At 43.2% G+C, this 8,288-nt stretch overlaps 1 protein-coding gene across 2 annotated transcripts in view; it reads left to right on the plus strand.

Moving 5' to 3' along the window:
• LOC102753635 (cytochrome c oxidase copper chaperone) overlaps positions 1-6,203 on the plus strand; it is a 10,090-nt gene extending 3,887 nt beyond the window's left edge. For both annotated transcript variants that reach the window (XM_015558500.1, XM_006755365.2), the window contains exon 3: positions 6,066-6,203. The gene's annotated coding sequence lies outside the window, so the exon portion shown is untranslated. The remainder of the gene's footprint in view (positions 1-6,065) is intronic.
• The last annotated feature ends 2,085 nt before the right edge of the window (positions 6,204-8,288 follow it).

An 8,288-nucleotide genomic window follows, 5' to 3' on the forward strand; every position in this document is an offset into this window, starting at 1 on the left:
GGGGCAGGGCAAAGGGGGCCCCCAGGGCCTCCTTTGCCCTGCCCCCCGGCTCTTAGCTCCGCCCTGGGTTTCTGATCACTGTCAGTGGCAGGGGGCTTCTTCCTGATTTCCCTTTCGCCTCCCTGCATTGTGCCTACATATGCAAATTAACCGCCATCTTTGTTGTCAGTTAACTGCCATCTGAGTTGGCAGTTAATTTGCATATCACCCTGATTAGCCAATGAAAAGGGTAGCGTCATACACCAATTACCATTTTTCTCTTTTATTAGTGTAGATTCCTGAGATGGGTTATCAGGATCAGAACTGGAACCTGTCTCCAGGCAGACTTCCTCTGCCCTTGGCTTTCTACATCACACCACCACTTTTAATTTAATAATGGCTGAGAGATAATGCCGCAGCCCATACCAATATAACAGTAATAGAGAGCCTGGCTTCTTTCCCTTTCACCTCTTTCCTGCCTCTTTGGAATTTCACATGTGGCCAGTGTTCCTCATTGAGCTATGAAAAGGAGGGTAAGGAACTTGTCCCAAGTTGATAAGAAGTATCACTGTGTAGTGGAAAACATTGTAGGCTGAAAGTGCTCAGGCTTAATTTTGGTTCTCCTGATGTCTAGCTCAATATGTTTTATTTCAGCTACCTCTTTGGACTTTACTTTTTGTTTTGTTTTGTTTGTTAATCCTAACCCAAGGATTTAAAATAAATAAATAAATAAATAAATAACTCGCTTAGCCTCTTGTCCACTCCCCTAAAGAAACCCACAGCGGGATGGGGAGAGACAGACACATTGATTGGTTGCCTCCCATATATGCCCCAACTGGGACTGGGGATTGAGCCTGATTGAGCCTGAAACCCAGGAACATGCCCTTGACTGGGAATCAAACCCAAGATCTTTCCAAGCTTGGGCTGACACTCTAACCACTGAGAGTAACACTGGCCAGGGCTGGACTTTACTTTTTATTGATAAAAAGAGAACCATAATAAGTTTTTTTATTTAAATATGTTATGGTATATCTACTCTGTGTATATATGAAATACCAAAGTGGCTTTTAGATTAGATGGTCATGGTGAACTGTTTTTTAAAATAAGTAAATTTGAATGGGGGTTGTGTTCTTAAAAAGTATAAATATACCTATTGATTCTTTTTAAAGACATGGAATCTCAACACTTGTACATGGCTTTTTTTGTTTGTTAGTATACACATATCCAGAGGAGAGCCCTGAGACTGAAAATACACCTCCCTAAGTGGAGGGCAGGGAAACACCAAACAAAGAGGCTGGCCAATCCAGTTTGGTAATTAATAGAGTTTATTAAGGGAAACTTACATACAAGGCCTGTCCGGGGCAGCTTAAAGATGAAATAGATCCCCATACTCCTGACAGGCGCCAGGAAAGCATATAGGGTAAATGGAGGCATAGGTACAGGCACGAGTGTGTGAATACTACCAGGTCAGGACAATAACCTGTTGCAGAAACCCGCACGTAGAGGGAGGTCAGGGAGGGGTCCTGGTTTATGTCAGAATGAACATCAATTAAGATCAGACATCTATAAGGGGACTTTGCAGAAAACAACCTCTGTTCTGGCCCAGATGCAGCTTGCGGGAGAGATAGTGCTCACATCATGGAACAGTTTCTCCTCCACACTTGTTCATAATCTAACTCTCTTCTTAGTTATGTAGGCTGTTGGCTAGGGCTGAACCTGCCTTTATAAAAAGGGTGATTTTAGAAAATGCTAATTTTAGGAGCACCAAAAGCTTTTCTTGGACTTCATATAGATCACAGAGGTAGTACAATTGTTACAAGTAGCATATATTCACAAGGACCAGGAGATACCAGTTTTCTTATGTTACTGGGACAGAGTTAGAGTGATTCCTATGTGTGTGTGTGTGTGTGTATGTGTATTCCTAATATGCAACTAGACTGAATGGCAGAACAACCGGTTGCTATCATGTGCGCTGACCACCAGGGGGCGCACGCAGAACGTGGCGGGCGTCGGCCACAGTGGGATGGTGGAACAGGTGAGCGAGGGCACCAGACCAAGGAAGGACACTAGTTGCTGTCATTGGGGCGTGCCTCTGGTGGTTACTGAAAATTCTTTGCTCCCATGCTGCAGTCCCACCCAGTGCTCACACCTGCTGCCAGCGCTGGTCCTGCTTGCGCCCTCTGCCAGCACCCAGCGTGGTCAGCCCCAATCGCCCCTCAGGGCTTATCCACCTCCCCCTACTCCTGAGGCATGATAAGAACTGGCAGCCACCTCTTGCACCCACTGCTGGTGCTGGCCCCGCTCGCAACCGCTGCCAGCAACTGGCACCAGTCCCAATTGTTTGGTGACATCAGCGTGTGCAAGCGGCAGCTGCTGGCCCTGATCACCCTGAGGGTTTCTCCACCTCTCCCAGCTCCTGAGGGGCAATGGGGCTGCAGCTTCCGTTCTCATCCTGATGATAGTGCCAGCCCCAATCGCTCTGTGCCGTCAGGCCCCAATCACTCCACACCATCAGTGGGTGCGAGCAGGGGCCAGCGCTGTCAGCACGTGGGAGTGGGGCTGCCGGCAGACAAGGGACGGGGGCTGTGGCAGGAGGGGCCAGGCAGGGGCGTGGAAGATGGGCCGAGACCCGCCCCTGTGCCCACCACAGCCTTGTGGCCCACAGTTCCTTTAAAGGTGCACGAATGCGTGACCTGGGCCCCTAGTCTATACTATTAAAAGGGTAATATGCTAATTAGACCAGGAGACCTTCCAGACAAAGCCATGGTGGCAGGGCCAAGGCAGAGGCGGTTAGGGGTGATGAGGCCAGGAGGAGAGGGCAGTTGTGGGTGATTAGGTCTTTTGGGGAGACAGTTGGGGACGAGCAGGCCTGCAGTGGGGCGGGCAGTTGGGGGCAATCAGGCCGGCAGGAGGCAGCAGTTGGGGGCGAGAAGACCGGTGGGAGGGGCAGTTGGGCGTGATGAAGCAGGCAGGCATGTGAGTGGTTAGGACTGTGGCAGGAGGGGCCAGGCAGGGGCGTGGAAGATGGGCCGAGCCCCGCCCCTGTGCCCACCACAGCCTTGTGGCCCACAGTTCCTTTAAAGGTGCTCGAATGCGTGACCTGGGCCCCTAGTCTATACTATTAAAAGGGTAATATGCTAATTAGACCAGGAGACCTTCCAGACAAAGCCATGGTGGCAGGGCCAAGGCAGAGGCGGTTAGGGGCGATGAGGCCAGGAGGAGAGGGCAGTTGTGGGTGATTAGGTCTTTTGGGGAGACAGTTGGGGACGAGCAGGCCTGCAGTGGGGCGGGCAGTTGGGGGCAATCAGGCCGGCAGGAGGCAGCAGTTGGGGGCGAGAAGACCGGTGGGAGGGGCAGTTGGGCGTGATCAAGCAGGCAGGCATGTGGGTGGTTAGGAGCCAGTAGTCCTGGATTGCGAGAGGGATGTCCAGCTGCTGGTTTAGGTATTTGGACATCCCCCGAGGGGTCCCAGGTTGGAGAGGGCGCAGGCAGGGCTGAGGGACACCCCCCATGCATGAATTTCATGCACCGGGCCACTAGTTTGTCTATAAAAGAAAATGCAAGACCTTTGGACTTAGAAGATCTGGTATTTAACTGGTTGTGTGGGCAAGTCCTTAACTTTCTGAACTTCAGTTTTCTCATCTGTAAAGCAGAGATGATAATATAAGACCAAACGACTTTATAGAGTCGTTGTGATGATTAAATGATATATGTGTGAATAAGCTTTGTAAACTTGTCAAATAGAAACCAGAAAGGAATTCCCCATATCTTGGGAGTTGTGGCTAGCAAACCTTCAGTTGGGGTCTGTTGAATATATGACCTAATAATGTATTTTTGAAATCTGGTTAGAAGAGCAATCTGAATCCACATAGGGCCCTTCCAAGAAATTTGGAAGAGGGACAGGTGTCTGATTTCCCTAACCCCCCTGGGGAAATGGAGGAACAGTGAAGTCAAAAAGACTTGCTGAAGTTGAGTGGATAGATAGTGCAATTAAAATAAGAGTCTAGGTCTTTTTTTTAATCCTCACTTGAGGGTATTTTTTTATCGGAACATTTTTGGTATACAGGATGTCACTTCAACCAACTGAACCACTAGGTAGGGCACTTTACACTTCACCCCTTGCACTTAATGAGGCTTTATTGCCAACATATTCACTTTTAGGATTGCGCATAGTCTTGATTTATAATCTGAAAACTTGATTATGAATGCTAATTAGACCTATTGTTGAAATGCATAAGTATATAACCAGGTCATTGGCTGTAGGGTAAAATCCAACACTGCTGTCTGCACTGTTATAAGATTAATTTAACTGAATTCATGCCTCTCAGACAGTTGACCACATTTTTCTGAGGATAGCTTCAAGGGAAAAATATTTTTGCAAACTTAGGTCTTCCCAGTAATGAGTATAAACATTTCAAAAACCTTAGTAGGTATTAATGTTATATCCTAAATAAGGTAGGTCTTAATTGTATCTTAAGCCCCACCTTAACGTAGGTTGGAACTTAATATAAAAGTAGGCTGCATTCAACCAAAGGTGTAATTTATAATCACCTGCTGAGGCATATTTTCCTAAACTCACAAGCTTGGGCCCCAATCTGCACCTGTTAGTTCAGAAACTCCTACCTAGATAATTTTCAAGTGTGTCCCTCTTTAACCAGTGGCTTAAGCTGAAGGGATAATTCTAAATAAAACTCTGGAGATTTAATAGTAGTAAAAGCTGAGACTTGAAAACTACTCTTAAGAAAAATTAGGTGTGTGATGGTGATTCTCAACACTTCCTTCTGTCTTATGACTGCTTCTTTTACTGAAAGAGGAACTAGAGGAACCTAGAACCTGCTTAAAAAAAAATGTGAACAGGAAATAGCTAGTATCTTTCTGCCTTTAGGATTCAGAAGGAACCGGGAGAACTCATGTAGGGGGCTAAAATCATCGAAAGAAATTAGATGACTACCATTTAGTGGTAGTGATAATCAGTATTTATTAAGTTTAACTGAACTTAATAGTAGGTTGAAATATACTTAAAATATGCTGATTTCATACATACATGCAGCTAATAATGTATGAGAATATGGTCCTGAGAAAATCCAGGTAAAGGGTTATTTCTGCTATTCAAACACTTATTTATTCAATAGATATTTTGCTTAAGACCCTAAAAAAAATGCTAAGATGAGAAGAACAGGATCTCTTCTGTCAAGAACTTTACACCCAAAGATATAACCAAGAGGTTTCCATATATATGATATTCAGTCAGTAGCAAATGAGGTAACAGTGTTTGCTATGGACTGCTATCTCTTGAATGTTGAGTTGCTTCATTTTTGGTTTTCTTTCCTGCTCAGGCCTTTCCCTTAACTGCATTTTTCCTTTGAGCCTTTTGAAAATTGATGGTTTAGATATTTTATTGTTGATGAGGCTTATCTTTTCTAAACCAAATACAGGGACTAGCTAGATGAGGGAAGCACTTGCATTGGACTTCAAGATTTGGCTAGCCCAGATTACTTAGTTACCTTTTTAGCATTGTTCCCTGTCTTCTGGGATAAGGATTGGGGGTAGGAGTGGAGGTGGGTGAGAGCTGTCTGGAGAGAAGCCTCGTACTGCCTGACTAGACCTGCAACCCTCTCCTCTATTACTCTCCCCTTTTGATCTTTACAAATGGATTTCAAAAGGGTTACCCTTATTTTGCCCTTGGGATGAAGTGAGTAACTTTCCACAGGAAGTGCCTTGTTTGTAGAACTGAACTTCTGCCTTTTGCTTTGTACATCTTTGCCAAACATACTTGAATCAGCAAGGAGGGGTTTGAGTATCTGTGAAAATAAACTGCCTTAGCTTTTTGGAGAAGATATTTTTGAGAAAATAATGTAGTTTTACATCAACAAAGACTTGTAAAGATTAAACTGTGATGGATTGAACAGTTTCAGTGATGTTGTTAGTTAGGCAAAACTAGAATTTTAAAATGTGGACCTTTTATTCCATGACTGGTTTAGAATAATTGTGGTAGTTGGTTAACAGTACTTAGCTGAGTTTCCTAACTCCATAGCTCTGGCTTGATGTTTGAAATCTGACTTTCTAAAATAAATCTTTTTCTGTAGGTGGTCTGCTCTGTGAATGAATAATTTCTGAAGAATGAAGATGATTTAATAATTTGGAGAGTTCTTTAATGAACTTTCATAAATGGTAAAAGTATAATTTATTAAAAAAAAAAAAAGGAAATTCCCTGGTTAAAAATCTGTAGGTGTGTTTCTTTCTGTGTTCCTTACATCGTCACACATTTACTTACTTATTTATATTAAAGCATGTAGAATAAACAAATCTTTTAACATAAATTTCTTACATTGTGTCATTCTGGGAACTCTTGGGTATTTGTTGTAAGGAGAAAGCAAATACTGATGTCATCTAATGAGATCTTCTAAATCAGTACATGGAAGTAAAAAATAACCCTATAGCAATTTGGAATGAGGATGGTAGCCATTATCATATCACTTAAGGTTCTGTTTTTTATTTTAACTTTCTTAAAGGCAAGAACTAGACAAGCCTTCAGTCTAGATATTTCATTTATTTATTTATTTATTTATTTATTTTTGTTAATCATCAAAGGATATCCCATTGATTTTTTAGAGCAAGCGAAGGGAGGGATAGAGACAGAGAAACCTCAGTGTGAGAGAGACACATTGATTGGTTGCCTCCTGTATGCGCCCCAATGGGCCAAGGATCGAGCCTTCAACTGAGGTACATGCCCTTGATCAGAATCAAGCCTGCGATCCTTCAGTTGATGCTCAATGCTCTATGCTCTCACCACTGAGCATGCTGGCTAACACCAGTCTTAATATTTTAAATTTATATTGTTGTCCATTATTCTCTCTTTTGGGAAAGTAATTTGTTTTAAGTTTTGGAGCACATTAGGATGCCTTGGCTTGAAAGATCTCAATTGCTTGATGCCGCAACCTTCGTGGCAAGTTCAGGATGACTTGCAGGAGGGCTGACGACACAATGAGTACACTATACAAGAAATATGAATTTTGAAGGCATTGGGGGCCCTAGTGGAAACCTCTTGCATGAAGAGGAACACTGAGTCTGGGTCCTGCCCACTTTTATTCACTTTGAAAACACATTTGCCCTTTAGCAATACATACAGGCAGGTCAAAGGTAAAGTTTGGTAAACAATGTAAGGATTACCAGGTCAGGAAATCACCTCGAGCCATGGCAGTCACAGCAGCAGCAATCTTGTGTTGATTCCAGCCCTGTTGGGATCAAGGTCCACTGTCTTCCAATGTCGTCTTTGCACTTTCATGCAAATGCTTGTTATGCTTTGGCCTCTGGTAGCTTGACATAATCTATGTATGGCTATTAAGATATTTTTATTGATTTCAGAGAGGAAGGGAGAGGGAGAGGAGCTAGAAACATCAATAAGAGAGTCATTGATTGGTTGCATCCTACACGCCCTCTACTGGGGATCGAGCCTGCAATTTGGGCATGTGCCTTGACCAGGAATCAAATGGTGACCTCTTGCTTCATAGGTTGATGATCAACCACCACCACACCAGCCAGGCACTAGTTGCATTTTAAGATAGACTGGGATCATAAGTTTAATGCCTAGGGACCAGAGAGTGTTGTCTCATTAATTGGAGCCCAGGCAGAGGCTGAGTTAGTACAAATACAGTGCTAAGGAAATGGCTCTGTGCTATGCTGTAGTGACCTGGAATAAAACAGAGTGTGTTCACTAACTATAGCAACCCTGTTCTCTTGTTAGTTGCTTAAGGGCGAATGAAGCAATGGTCATAGTCTGCCTTTTAAGTAAATGGAGTTTCAACTCAAAAGATACTGAGGAACATAAGAGAGTATATACTGTTCTTATGTCGTATGATGGGAAAATTGCCCGTTTTATAAAATAGCTGAATTAAATTATTCCTTAGGATTCATTCCTGTTGATTAAGAGCATGGCTTTGAAGTGTGACAGCCTTAGGTTCAATAGCTGCCTGTGTGACCTCAAGCAAATTATAACTTTGGGTCTGTTTTTCTCATCTGAAAGAAAAAAGAAAGAAAGAGGGACAGTAGTAATGCCTAATTTGCAAGATGGTAAGTACTAATTAAAATAGCATATATAAAACATTTGGCAGAGTATTGAACATTTAGTGTTATTGTCATTCTCTGATTCTATGTTCAGATTTTCACTTGACTTTGAATAAATACTTTTATTTCAGTAAGCACTTTACAGTTTTTAGAGCATTGAAGAAGAGAATCTTGGACTCCTAAAACATATGAGCCAACTTTTCACCCAGGACGGATCCCTGGCAGGTGATTGTCCAGGCGGCTTG

The sequence above is a fragment of the Myotis davidii genome, unplaced genomic scaffold, assembly GCF_000327345.1.
Source record: "Myotis davidii unplaced genomic scaffold, ASM32734v1 scaffold292, whole genome shotgun sequence".
Taxonomy (NCBI): domain Eukaryota; kingdom Metazoa; phylum Chordata; class Mammalia; order Chiroptera; family Vespertilionidae; genus Myotis; species Myotis davidii.